Here is a 15370-nt window from a genome sequence, read left to right as displayed (position 1 = left end):
CCCCATTATTCATGGAGCAAATTCGATTGTGCACCATGGTTAACTAAGGGTTGACTATTTTTACTCGAACCCAGGCTGGGCGACCATTGGTTGATTACTGTGGTCGATTTGGAACCAGCCTAAGGACCATGGTTTCTTCCACGATCCTGATAGCCTGCTCCATGCTAACATGTGTAAAGCATAGAAGGGAACCAGTGACACTACAGCGAAAAAGGTTGAAGGCAATGGAGTGTTGAATACCAGGTACCATGGTTTGACTATAGGCTTCCAAACAAGTCGTTCGAGTGAGTGCGCCACTGCGCATGTACGTTGCTGGTCAGTAGTCGACTAAAATGTGCGCACTCAACTTGCTCATGAATGTAGAGTACCCTCTTCCTCACTATGTTGTAATCCCTTTCCCCCTTTATTTCATCATTTATTATAAATCACCAGGGTACCTGCCTAGAGGCAACATGAGGTCACCCACCGACCAGCAGCAGGGGGAAGGAGGTCATATGGAGCAATGCGGGAGTTGAAAGGAGCTCAGTGGAAACTGTCATCGGCACACAAAGTGTCTTTAGACTGAGAGGACGGCGATGAGTGATGGATGTCACTGTTGATTAGTATTAATCATCCAGCAGCTAGGGATTACCTTGGACTTGGCAACGCATAAGATGGGACGGACTTAAAGGATATGAAGAAGGGTCATAAGAATTAACAAATGATGAGAAGGGTGGTGGTGAAGGAGATTCTAAAAATGTTCTCCACAGAAAATAAAAATTGTTTTTAATAGATAACAATAATAGTGGCTATTCATAATGCACCATGTCCGTCTAAAAGACACTCCTGGGGTAGATTTCATAAAGAGTTAAGACTAGTCTTATCTAGAGTAGGATGAGTTACTCAAGATTAGTCTTATCTAGAGTAGGATGAGTTACTCGTTACGTGTCCTAATGTACATTGTAACTTAGGACTAGCTTTAAGTTTTTAATATCTCCTAGGACTAGACCTAAGTTAGGACTAGTCCTAAGATCTTTGTGAAATCGACCCCTGGTGCAGGAAAATTAAGTTTTCAAATAAGGTTTGAAGCTGGTATAAATAGTGACTTGTCAAAGATTAGGGGGGGAGTTCGTTCCATAGCGATGGGCCAGAGAATGAGAAGGATTGGGTTCTCAAAGAGTGGTGCATACATGGAACGTGAAGAAGTTTGCGGTCAGATGATCTGAGCTGCCTTGGTGGTGCATAAAGATAGATATCAGGGTCTTTTTGTTAAAACATCAAATTATCTTTAGTCGGATATAAAGGGCAAGCTCTGTTAATACACTCTTGGGCATGCACAAAATATGTTTTCAAATTGTGCACATAAATAAATTAAATGGTCTGACGTGAATCGGTACCCAGTCCACCAGACCACAATTTAGTCATAAAACCAAAAATTTCTTTGACTTTTCTACGACCCTCCGCAACGGGACCCAGAAACATGCAAATCACTTGACAAAAGTCATGACTTTTGGTGACTTTCCTTTGACCCTGTGAACCCAGTCTCAAAGGAGGGTGTGCCTGTCAGTTTTTAAGTACCCACCCATCCCGTTAGATGACCAACTACTATTGACACCACACCAATCCGACCAGAGTCCCTGAATGTCAAAGCCATCATGTGGACATCATGTTATGTTTGCTATTTTGACGTTTGATAGAGGTAGTCCAGACTCTTCAATACAGGTAGTAAACTTCACTTACAGACCCCCTAGCAGAATTGCGTCAGTAAAAAACAGCTACGCTAAAAAATTCTCGTTCTAATTTGTTATTAATATTGTTATTTTTTCAGGGAAGGTTTGAGAAATCTCTTTTGAGAAGTATTGGTTCTGAAAGTTTCAATCAGGTATTTTTTTTTTTTTTTAATAAGATATCCTCCTACTCAAATTCAAAACGCCAGACGGAAACTTCAACAGGAGGGCTATATACGATGTGACCTCTGACGTCACTCAAAACCATAACATTACTCGCGTGCATACCGCCGGGCAAAACCTTTGTGTTTTGGCAGCCAGCTAGAAAGTGTATGCAATCTTACCATGACTACGTGTCTTTTTGCCCGCGAAACATGACGTATACAGTGTTTTGTCAATTAAGGGCAGTTTAAATGTAAACATAGCCACACCGTCTACACTTGACTGATTTGGGGTGTCAACCCACGGTCAACCCAAGTTAACAGCCACCAGGGGCACATTGCCACCTTCTCCTTGGCTGAAACAGGGTTACCCCCTTCACAGTTCATAAGAATACGTACATAGTAGGCATGGGTACTATTTGACTCTTTGAGCCTGGCTGGTGGAGCAGAATGCACTACCTTCCCAACTTGGATTTATAATTGAAATGATTTTGATCAAGTTTGTAATGAGTTTGTGTGAGTTTGTTTCTGATGGAATACTGAATTTCAAATTAGAATAAAATCTTGAACCAAGTTGGTTTGATTCAGTGGGAATCAGAGTTATTTAGAATGGGGGGGGGGGAGGTTCCAGTTGGAAATTCTCCTTGCTAAATATTTCCAAACAATGTCCAATTGGAATTAGAATATCCAGTTGATGCCGTCTGGCCTGATTTAGAATTGGGACTGGACTTTAGTTGTTATTTTAAATTGACTTCCTATAGGGGTACAATAAGTGTTGGTTTGGAAGTGAAAATAACATTTCAGGTCCAACAAAAGTAGAAATGACTTTAAAACTTACATCCAGCTTTTGTTCTTGTCATTAGATTGCTGTTCTGTTTGTGGTTTTCGTACATTCAAGGATTCTTATCTTACCCCGCCATGTGTTCTGCTAGTCAGAGGGAAACCTCAAAGCTAGCGATAAATCCTCTCTCAACGACAGAGGTTCTCCACACTGGACATGTTTGTCAGTGGATTGTGGTTTCGAAACACTGACGGCTTGGAACAATGTCACTTAAAACTCACATACAAGCCAAAAAATATACCTCCAGGGGGGATGCTGGTCTGGGCAATGTCAACAATACGTCAAGCCTTGCCTGATTTCGTTTGTCCGCTTCAAAGAAAATATCCACATATATCTTTTGAACCAACCTTGCCAACTCGGAAAATTTGTCACACACTTATCACTGATTCCCATTGGCATGCTTATGTTATTTGGAAGAGGGAAAAATATAATTGGTGTTGTTCAACCGTACAGGGTGCACAGTTTGATAAAAACCCAAACAAAAGTCCTAGATTGAAAACAGGAAATCATAAAAACAGAAGTGTATCACGCATGCTTTGTACATTTCATGTTTGTCAAGGTAACCTGACTAAGCGAACTTTGAGAACCCTGACTGCTGCGACTGACGTCTCTCTACACAAGGAAATCATGATTAACTCAACCTGGTGTCAACTCCAATCATTATCAATCAAAGAAAGGTAACACTTTGAGACATATGTTTGAACACTTTTACACTTTTTAGATTTGCACGGTTTTCTTTATGGAAGACATTCTTACCATTCAAATTCTTCAAGTTTTAATATCCAATCAACTTGCAGTCGCTGCAGCAAATTGGGGAGTCCCACAAATAAGAATAAAAACAACAAAAACACTTTACATGTTTTGTTAGGATTGTGTTTGTGTGTTAAATGAACGTGCACATAAAAAAGGTTAAAATATTCAATTTACTACATTTTGTCCGTTTTTGCAGATTATTGGAGCAACAATACCTAAAACACATTATTATTTGTGTCTGATAAACCCAAATCTGTGCAAATTTTACGATGGTATGCAAACGAACAACAATAAAAATTGAAGAAGAAAAACTTAGGGCAACAACGTTGCTTAAAGAAGAATTCTGCACTTACAGCCCCCTGTAGAATGCTTGACTCTACGAGCCCTGTGCGCAGAGTTCCAGGGGAAGCAGAACTCTGCGCTTAAATTTATGCGGAAAAGAGTTAACAGCCTGACGTTTTGACCCTACATGTATGATGTAGTAGAATCTTTTTCAAAGGCTAAATGACAACACAACCCACTAAAAAAAGGTACATGTATTTAAGTGTAACCTGTGACAAATAAAATGTCTAGTAGAGTCAGACAGACAGGCTTGCCAGAGATTAACCCCATCATACTCACCCTTACACCCTTACACTAAACTGGTGCAAAAGGATTACGGCTAAAATTAGTGATTCACATCAGAATGTTGATAGTATCTAATAATCTCCATCATCAATAAGATCTTTCATCAGCTGGACTAAGCTCGACTTGACGACTCGAGAAAACGTGGAAAAAAGTGCAAGAGTGTCCAGAAGAACCTGTTGTGGTCTCTGAGCGGTGAATGAGTATTAAAGGCCAGCAATTGGATCAGAAGAATGATAAGAAACCACTATCTTCCGTGGAGATTATTGAGTATTTCGAAGAAAAGAAAAAAAGAAAAAAAATTGAACTTCTATCTACTCCTTCAGACAAAAGCAGAGAATATATTTGTACATATTCAAGAAAGAATGTGGGCCAGGAAAAATAGGGAGCTACATGTACATATGTGAAGAAAAGTTTAGTAGCATGAATGTCTTCATTTCTACTGAATAAAAACAACACTCCAACTTTCCTGTAAGGTTTAAGCGTAGTGTCGTACTTTGGTAATGACCCTAAACAAAAATTGTGTACCATCTATTCGAAACCATGCTTGATATTAAGATGGTCATTATGGTAAGCATACTGTGTCCCATATCCAACTCTGCCATCAGCCTCGTGGGGATGGGACGCAGAAATGCTATATTTTTGTCTGTATTCCAAATGCGCTTGTGTTAGCTTATGTGAACAAACAGCTACATGTAAAACATACTCTGTTACAAACTTTAAAAAGTGAAACTATGAAAGTGCTCTTCAGAAAATGTACTGACTAACCGATTCACTTTTCTGACAAAAAATATGATATAAACTGAAACCAAACTTAGTATGCCCGAAGAGACCAACACTATCAACGGTTTAAAAATGAATTACACATAGGCCTAGTTTCTCGACAAAACCACAATAGTTTCATCTCGGCCTTGTCGAGTAACCTTCACCGTCTTCCGCTAAGACAACCCATTGATCAACCCTTGTCTATCTGTTTCTAACACCACCCAACAACTTGGTCCCAAGGGAAATACAGACAAACACTTCAAATCAAAAGAAACAAAATCTCGGATTTAAAACATATCACTCAAAAAAACTTCTCCTCTGTTACTCGGGACACAATGCCTGTGAGTCACTTCTTCCACTTCATCATTTTCATCTTTAAACCTCACTTTTAATTAGGCGCAATCGGAGTATATAAGATTACAAAGTGTCTAGACTGTAAGCTGTGGCATCCAACAATGAGAGACGAAGAGAACAGAAGCTTGTTCCTTGATGCTTTGGTAGGATGATGAGAGAGTGCTGCGCGATAAAACATGACAATGAAGATGAGTAATCATATCAATTGGACTGATAAAAGTTATCGATAAAGTATAAAGATGGTGGTCTTCAATTGTACATGAACTTTTCTCTACCGCTAGGAATATACTTGACTTCTTAGCGACAACTGATTATCAGGGGAAATCTTTATCAACACAGCACATCCAGCTTGTGTGCGATTCCTGCCCAACACAGAATGGAGGTGCACAAACACAGGACTGATTTAAACATCTACATGTATATTTGGATACGGTCAAGTCACACTTCCAAGGGTTACCTACGATTCAAATAATGCAGTCTGGGAATGAAAAAAAAATTGTGTTGCAAGACCATACACCACTGGGAACGAGGTTGACAACAACCTGCACAAAGAACCTTTCAACAGATACTTCTAAAACCACTATTGCAAGCATACTACTTCACTTTATGCCTGTATTGTAATCGATAACACAGTTGAAATCACTCAGTACGCACTGTTCTATAACAACATGTCTGTCAATGATAAAGAACCGAACAGTGACATCACACAACACACATGGTTCTCTTGGCTTCAATTTAAGGGTCATAGACAGCTTACAGGCTTTATTGCATTGGTCAGTCCGATCGCCTAATAACTGATATTGAAAACCTATGGGACTATCACACAGCTAGTGTTTCTGATGCAAGGATGAGGGATGGCTTTACAGGCGTTAGCACAAAGGGCCGTCAGATCCCAAAGACTATCTCTTCACTCATGGGACACCTGTTGTCTTTATCACAAAGGGTTGGGGTCAGCAGTGGGATTGAATGAGATCATTTACAAAGTACAATGCTCTCATCTATTGACCTTAAGGAATCAAGTAACAACACTCCGGCATTAACCCGTTTTTGATGGGCGACCACACCCAGAAAGATGAGCCGGGAATCTCCCGACGGGTGAGGGAATCTGTACACTCTCGGTGAGGTTGTAAACTGTCAGACCCGTCAGTCCCCAAACCCCTGATGTGGCCCCACCTTGGACATGTACACACCATCTTTTTCTTGTGATGTCAATTTAGCTTTTTTCAAAAACAGTCATCTGGTTTCTGTCTGCTCGTCAAATTGTCATGATTGAAACTATTGTCATCTGTCTTTCCTAATACTGTGGCCTACTCAGATTGTGCGGCTTTGGATGAGACTATGGCTAGATCACTACAAATGCTTTAACAGTGCAGCTGTACTCAAGAGCTGTAGCTGCAGCCGTAGCCACCGAATTTTGACCTTGTCTAATACCGCAAGTATTTCAACAGTACTGTCCCTAAAAAGAATTTTTTTTTTTTTTTTTTTACCTCATTAAGAAAAATGCTAGATTCTTAATCAAGGCTTAATTTCATACAAAAATCTTGCTTGGAAGAAATGCTAAGATACCAAATAATGTATACTATTTGTGACAGGTTCCCTTTTAAATTTTTACTCAGCAGAAAACCTTTCAAAACAATTTGTGTCTACGTCATGGACTCATGTTCCTGATGGATCATGGGACACAAGAGCAGAATTTTGTTGGGGTGACGCTTGTTCTTGACAACACTAAAACAATTTCTAAGTTAAAGTGACCTGAGCATCAATTTTTCTACTTGATGCCGATGGTTCCACCACAGTGCAAGCACATCCCAGGTCAACCTAATGGTGCCTTTAAGATCACTTTTTTCTAAAAACATGTTTCTCATTAACAACCCAAGAATTGTTGATTCACAAGCCAACCTGTAATCTTTCAATTGTCACAGCTGTGCTTATAGACTTTACTTTAATTCTGCGAAGCCATCCCCTGGTTCACCACGATGACCTACTTCTTATCCATTCACCAACACTCGGCAAAAAGATACAGGAAAGCCGGGTAGAATCTTTCGTCGTTGAAAGGATGGACCTGAATTTCCCTGTAACCGTGATTCAAAATCTTGCATACATTGTACATGTAATGGATTCACGCATGTATTGTCTGTCTTGTACCAGGGAGCTCTGGTTTGAAGGAACATCACTCGTTAATCATCACCTTGCCTTAGATGTATCTAGCAGAGAGAGAGAGGGGTCCCTGTATGACACAACAACTGAACCGTTATCAGAGGGGGTACAAACCCAAACCTACTTGTCATCTATCATTCCTTTGTTGTTAGTGAGTCACAAACAGGTGCGTGCCTGTCAATCAATGAACATCCATTGTTTTAATGAATGTAGGTTTAAGTTCACATAACCCACATAACGAGGGTTTAAGAACCTTTCTCTGATTTGAGTCCGACATGATTTTGTTTTCTTCTGTGGTTGACAATAAACGCCTTGTTGAATTCTGAGGGTTTCTTCTTGGAAGCCCAAGAGACTACATGTATTACGAAACTAAGATCAAAGTGTCGGTAAACTGCCAAATGAATTGGCATAAAATCTTGCAGAGGACATTTTCATTCCCCAAACTCCAACAAATTCTGAGTGTACATAATTCATGACTTTGGGTTTATAACCATGCATTACTAGCGTGTTTTTTCTCATGTTTTTTTTTTCTCTCAGTTTTTTGTAACATTATATTCCATAGAAAGTCAAAGAGAGATTCCTACTGTACATAAACGTTTATAAAGTTGAAGCCAAACTAACAACATTTTGGTCAGAGATTACCTGAACTTCTAAATCTCTACAATAATCTGCAATAGTAAAGTCTGTATTTAATTGGCTGTCCCTCCGTTGCAGACGGTCATATTTTGTTTGCTGTACTGTACATGTACAGTATACAACACTGCACTAGGTCAATAAGAGATGGAATTTACATGTATGTACATGTAGCATCATTGAGCTTTATAATCATATACTCTGAGACCTAGAGTTTCTTTTTTGAACTTCAACATGTTTGAGAGTGCAAGACCATCTTCATTTTGTACGCAGCAATTCTATTAAGGAATCTTTAAGTCTACATGTATGGGGACAAATATTGAAGGGGCAGGCAACAGGCCTGGAATGTCATCTTTGAGAGGGCAAGGCCTATTTCAATATCCAAGGCCTGAACCAAGGCCAAGAGCAGGGCAGTAAAGGCCATGGTCTCGGTGTAATTCAAGGCCTGCACTACGCTCTTGTCAATCCCAGGTACCAGGTATTGCTTTCAATCTTTCCCACAGGAAGCTACACTCTAATAAAAGAATCGGACTTGAAAGTGGCAGGCAACCTGCCGGTAGGCGACAACATACATGTACCACTCATAGTAGTACACAGTTTCCATGTAACTTACTGTAGAATCAATGACACTAGCTTGGACTCAGTAGTGTATTGGTCATTGTTAGGACAAAGTTAAAACTTACACAGGCCTCAATTTCTGCTTAGACGTTATAAAAATGCGAAACATGGAAATTTTGACTCAGCAGTAATAGGTTGTAATCCTCAGTGCTAATTCTTGAAACTTGTACGCTTTATGATTTCTTTACTTGGGCTCATTAAAATGTTTTTTAATGTCATGCAGAGCTACTGTGATGCAACGCATGATGAAAAAAAATGGATATTTAAAGGAAACGTACAGTTGTTCTGTTCATGAAAATTTCATGAACTTTTGACAGTTTGGGCTATTGACCCAAATCAACTGCCACCAGGGGCATGTTCCCACCTAGTCCTGGGGCTGAAACAGGGCTACCCTCCTCACAGTCTGTAATGATGTAGGTATGGGTGTCATCCACTACCTTCTCAACTTACAATCATACGAACAGAAAAGAATGAACTATAAATAATAGTAAACTTGTGGGTGCAACCTTGTACATATCATAATTCTCTTTTGAGGGAGTGTTGGCTTTGAAAAGAGCCGATACTGATCTAGCTTCAAACCGTATACCCTGCTCGTCTTCAAGACTCCTAGAAAGCTTCAAACATCACTTACATACAGCCATTACATACAGCAGAACACGAAGAGGAAGATAGTAAAGAGGAAATAATCTGAAGGAGGGATTAGAAGAAGTTTGACCAGGGTCGGTCCCTTGGACTTCACCCCCAAGGGTTGCGATCTTGTAAGCTGGCAGGAATCCACGAGGGAATCGATCCCTACCCACTGAATCCTAAATCGGAAGATATAAAACCAAGATAACATGTTCTTCAAGATTTATTTAAGACGGAGATCGGCGTGAACAGCACGTACCAACGCCGACACATTTGTCAAAATATTGTCCGCCCACATGGGATTCCGTACCAGACCCCGAGGGTCTCAAGATAACCATGGACTTCGACTCACATTAATGCCATACATCCTTGCTTCATGTCTGAGCTGTTTGAAGCACATTCTGTGACATTGATTGATGCGATACGGATTGAAAGGATGGGTTTCCGAAGCTGACGCAAAAAGAAACAGGAACTGCTCTCCCCTTTTGAAGAAGTAAAAGAGAAAAAAAGGAACATCTTGATTAAACACAACTTTTTTTGAGTCCTGCATACTCCCCTGACTTACAGAACCTCAGAGATGTTTCCTCGATTTAAATGTGATCGGCATGACTGATTCCTGGGGCCACCTGTCCATCCAACCAATCAGAAATAATAATCATAAGTCTGTTTTCTGGGTCATATATTATCCCAACAAGTCACACCCAGGAAAAAAGATGTTAAAATCTCTGCGCTCAAAACTATTTTCTTCTTATCTTATCAGTGAATGGCGGACTGTGTACATGTTGTTCACTGGTTTTTAATGCGCTCAAGATTTCCAGGTCGGTAAAGAGATGACGCACTACATTTGTCATTGAAAGTCACAAAGAATTTGTAAACAATACGTGTAAGATTACAAAGTTGCGTATACACTTGATGAATATCAACATGGACAAATTAGACACGATTAAAACCATGCACAACTGTTAGAATGAATCATTGGATAACACTGTTTCAACTCAATCTGTTTAACACATCAAGGTACATGTACCTCTAAAGAAGCATGATCCAATAAAGTTAAAGTCACGATCCAGAATGGACAACTATCCGAAACTGATAGCCCGGGTATCAATCCTTGAACCAAACCCTAAACCAACAATGGCGGTATCAAATTTCACAATAAGAAAACAATGCCCTCTCTTGGGAGGGGGGCAAGAGGGGGACAACACTGACGCAGACACTGGGGTCCTTGCACCTGTTTCACTGATCTAGTAAACCATCTGGTGCTTGTTAAGCATTGCTTTCAATGTTCATGATGAATTGGTTTTCTGTGTTGAGTGAAGGGCGTGGTTGGAGCCTTCGGGACGCCGGTGTGAGGAGCCAGATTTTTTTCCTGCCCTGAGGTGATTTCTTACAGCTTTAGTCTTCCTTCCTTCGTCGACTTCTCTAGTTCCTAAACAAACTGTCTCTCGCGTTGCCTCCTTATACCTTTCCTTCCTTCCTTCCCTTTTTTATTCAAAACGAAACACTGATCTGAGGAGAAGATCCAACCCCAAGGCATTCAGGTGTATCTGTATAGACTTACAGCTCATATAATTAATTGCCCAATTTGATAGATTTACTACTTAAGTCCTCCAACTTTGACATATGGTTAACTTAAAACCGACTTGGGAACGTAATTTCTTCTTCCGATTAGGGCTGGATCCTGAACCTCAACGGATACCGTTACGTCAAAGTCAAGCCCCCATAACCTTAATGAATGTTAAGGTTAAATTATGGCCAGAAATTATCCGATCTCTAATACTCTTCCCTTTGAACAGCAGTTTGTACATAACTCTGGTAAGGAAGGCTGGAATACTGGGCGTGTCACAATCTGTGCAGTTCTGTTGACAGCCAATGTTTTTTTCATACCATTTGAAAACAAAATCATACATTTTTCTAGGTTAATCAGAATGAGGTGCTCGACTTTTAAAAGTACAGTCATACATTGTTTTTTGTCAATGTAATGCTGAATTATAGGGAAAATTATACAGAAAGATACATTAAAGTCACCTTTGACAGTTTCAGCTGACATGGCTGAATACATTGTCTACTTGTTGAGAAAACAGCAATAAACTGTCACGATAGTTTCACAAGAACGTCAAATCCATCAATGAATAGCGAGGTGACAGCAGGGCAAATCGAATCTAAGCATTAACTAACGGACACCAACCCACAGAAATTTGAGAAACAATTCATGGATGAACCAGAACTTTATCCCCAGATCACTGTAGCTTGTCTAAGGAAACCTATAAACAAGGGTGCTTACTACATGTATGTAAACCATAAACACAGGAGTTTACCCCTATTCTTGTACACGGGACGATAAGTGTTCTTTTATGTGCACTACCAACCCCCGACTAAAATGGGACCTTCATTTAATATCCCAATTATGATGAGGTATCTTGCTCAAGGGTACAAGTGCCACTGTTGGGAATCGAACCTACACTCTGATGATCAGAAACACCAGAGCTTGAGTCCGGTGCTCTTAGGCACTCCGCCACAACGCGCCACATCTACTCTTATTAAAAAACATGTTCGACTGTCCTAGATAGCCATTTCAAGACAGTTTTCTTGATGTTTCCTTTCATTTTTTCTTCAAATCTGTTTTGCATAATGATACTCTACTCAAGAGGAAAAACAAATTCAGGTTTCTGGGTCACATGTCAGGTGAGGAACAAGGCTGTTTACAAAAATCAAAAAACAAAGATATGCCTCTACACTCGAGCATGACACAAGCCAGGGAGGCAGGGAGAGGACGGAACTTTGGACAAACTGGACCGGTCAACAGGTTATTTTAGTCATTCTCCACAAAAGCCCTTATGTAAAGATGATACACAGTCTCAAAAAATCTGGGTTTTCACAAACCCTGAACCGTTTCCTCTACCATAAGACCCTTCAATCTTAGATGAGAGTCAAACAATAACTTGAAAGACACTTACAACGTAATCTGGACACACTCTGCAGCGATCATCAAGTCTATTTTTACTTTGTTTCCCAGTAAAAAAAAACTCCCTCAACACATCTGACACACCCACTTGATACAGAAATAAAGCCTGGGGTTTGTCAAATGAACTCATTATGAAGAAATGTGCCACAGCCACACCTGTCAACCTCCTAAAATAGACTTTTAACTCCTCAACTAGGTTGACCCCCACTCCCACCTGCTAAATACACATGACTGATCAACTTTTGGGCAACGTGCAAATAAAGCGCTCCCCCTTATCATCGATCGATCAGACACGCCCCTCCCTCCATCAAGACACCTTTCATACATTCCACATGTTAATCACAAGCTCACCTTGGTTATATTCCCCAAACTACCAACGGTGTGCGTTTCATTTTCAAGCAACGTTTACGTGTCAACATCCGTGTAAACTTCACTTCTTGATATCTTGAATGAGGTAGAAGGACAGGAACACATTTATTTGACACTTTGAAGACGCGTGCCGAACACGATGGTTCAATTGACACATGTTAGAGGCTGCGCACACCTGACATCAGAAATGCTGACCAATATTTTCTTGAAAACTGTTGTTTTGAAGAGTACAAAATGTAGTTAAATTGTGAAAAATTGACTCATGGAATATGATTATTAAAAATAGGTAATGACGAGGGAGAAAAAAAAACGGTAGAAATTTATTTAAATGTATTTATAACTCCTGCATTAATCTAAAGAGAAAGATGAACAAGTCAATATTTCAAACTGCTTCAAAATTTTAAACTAACGAACGCAAAAACATAAGACGTGATCAAGAAAATTCCTCTTAAATTCTTGTTTGTCGTACACAACTTTGTTTCTAGGTTAGACAAGCATACGGTACCCCTTTCTAAAATATGGATTCAATTCTTTTTTTTTAGGTTGACTCTGATCAGTGCTGAATGTGTTGAGACACGGACCCACTTTAGGTCTTTCATCGACGCGAACGTTCTGCTTCTTGTGCTCAATGAGAAAAGAATGGGAGGTTCTGCCGGTTTCTTAGAGGATCTCCAAGGAATTTCATCCTTGGCAATCAAACCAGATTTTGTTCCATGTCTGGCTAGGTAAAGTTCAAGGATAAAAACCAAGATTCCGACATGAAGAATATAACACCACCATCTGGCTCAACGGTACAAGTGTCAAGACAGTGGTTTGTACGTGTACAAGCCTGATGCTTCGTTTTTGAGAGGGCAAGGGCACCAAGGCATTTTCTCCTTAGTAAAGGGCACCCAATGAGGAAACTGTAAATTTCAACTGGAGCATTTTAAGGCCACCAAGGCAATGACCAGGGGGCATCGAGGGGGTACCTTTGTTGCCTCCATTGAGTATCAGGCCTGGATTTGAACCAACTCAGCCATGACAAGCCTTAAGCAGTTATACATGTAGGGAGATGAATATAGTCTTACCACTTTTGTGAACTAAGAGTTGACTTACAAATGTATAGCCAGTTTTTAAGTTTTGCCTCTCCACATTTTCCATTTCTGTCATTGTCATTTAATACAGGGGTAGCTATCAGACTCAAATGCAGGTTGGTTGTATAAACTGTAGTCATTTGGTTCCAAGTTCTAAATAAAGTTAAATCTCACCCATCATAATTTAACATGTTTAAAAGAAAACCTCTCATGAACTTCACAACGAATCACCAAAATACTACAAAATGATCCGCTTCATGCCAACTGACTCCAACTGATCCCCTATCAGTCATCAATATCCAGGACTTCATTTAGACATGGAGAATGGATGATAACATCCCCGACTGGTGGGAACAGAAAGTCTAAAGATTGTGGAGGGTCGCGTTACGACACAATGATGGACTCAGATGAATCAACGACAGTACATGATATGAAAGCCATCGGGTTTAGAGTTAATAATGTTATGGATCTGTATATGCATTGCTTCTGTGGTCATCAGGCCATTTCCAATTATTCTTCAAACCGTCTTGAATTCCCCAGGGTACTCAGATCAAGATCACGATGCCAAGTTCAGCGTTCAAAAACCTACATGTATTTAGAAGGTTCGCTTCGATCATCACCAGTGCCCTAATATGTCCCCTCGTTCACTCGAGAGGGTTTAGTCAGCAAATTAAAATTTCCTTGTTACCTAATAAAGTAGATCAGAGTGTCAGATAGGGGCTAAAAGTAAAAATAAAAAGGTTGTGCAGAGACTGTGTTGGTTACCAAGGCCCTTGGTTGCTTTGGAAAACACTTCTTGGATGTAAAGATCATGCAAGATTACTGCAGAATCAGAACAGTTGTGGGGTCGTTGACGGTGTTTGTAGACCCTGCTCAAATTAAAGTCTAAACAGCTCTTATTGAGGTGCTTTCTTATGTCATGAGGAATACATGTGGGCTTAAAGACACTGGACACTATTGGTAATTGTCAAAGACCAGTCTTCTCAGTTGGTGTATCGCAACATATGCATAAAATAACAACCCTGTGAAAATTTGAGCTCAATCGGTCATCGAAGTTGCGAGATGTTAATGAAAGAAAAAAACAACCTTGTCACACAGTTGTGTGCTTTCAGATGCTTGCTTTCGAGACCTCAAATTCTAAATCTGAGGTCTCAAAATCAAATTCGTGAAAAATTACTTCTTTCTCGAAAACTACATTACTTCAGAGGGAGACGTTTCCCACAATGTTTTATACTATCAACCTCTCCCCGTTACTCGTTACCAAGAAAGGTTTTATGATAATAATTATTTTGAGTAATTACCAATAGTGTTTACTGCCTTTAAGTTTGGATATAACACGAGGTGTTAGTACAGTAGGGGCTTAAAATGCTCACTGGACCACTGGCCACATTCTAGTAATTGTAGTCCTGCAGCCGATTTCACGAAACGCTAGGATTAATCCTAACTCGAGTTAGGACGAGTAAACCGTCCTAACTTAGGATGGGTTCAATGCGTCCTACGTATTTGGATACGGAACTGAACCCGTCCTAAGTCCTAAGATGAATCGTAAGTTAGGAAGAGTTTGGTGAAATCGACAGCTGGGCCATTAACCTCAGAACCCAAACAAATCCAGCAGTCAAGTCAGGTTTCTCATAACACATACTTCCTCAAATTCCTCAAGTTATGCGCGTACATAATGTTGTGTACATCATGTAGTGTTGTTTTGTGTGAATTGAGTGAGAGTC

At 40.0% G+C, this 15370-nt stretch overlaps 1 protein-coding gene across 2 annotated transcripts in view; it reads right to left on the bottom strand.

The window, feature by feature from the left end:
* The window catches only part of LOC117287895 (coatomer subunit zeta-1-like), a 57869-nt gene that overhangs the window by 29168 nt on the left and 13331 nt on the right, over window positions 1-15370 (bottom strand). The gene's annotated exons all lie outside the window — the stretch shown is intronic.

This window comes from Asterias rubens, chromosome 3 (assembly GCF_902459465.1).
Source record: "Asterias rubens chromosome 3, eAstRub1.3, whole genome shotgun sequence".
NCBI classification, from domain to species: Eukaryota; Metazoa; Echinodermata; class Asteroidea; order Forcipulatida; family Asteriidae; genus Asterias; species Asterias rubens.
This window is presented reverse-complemented; position numbering and strand designations above follow the sequence as displayed.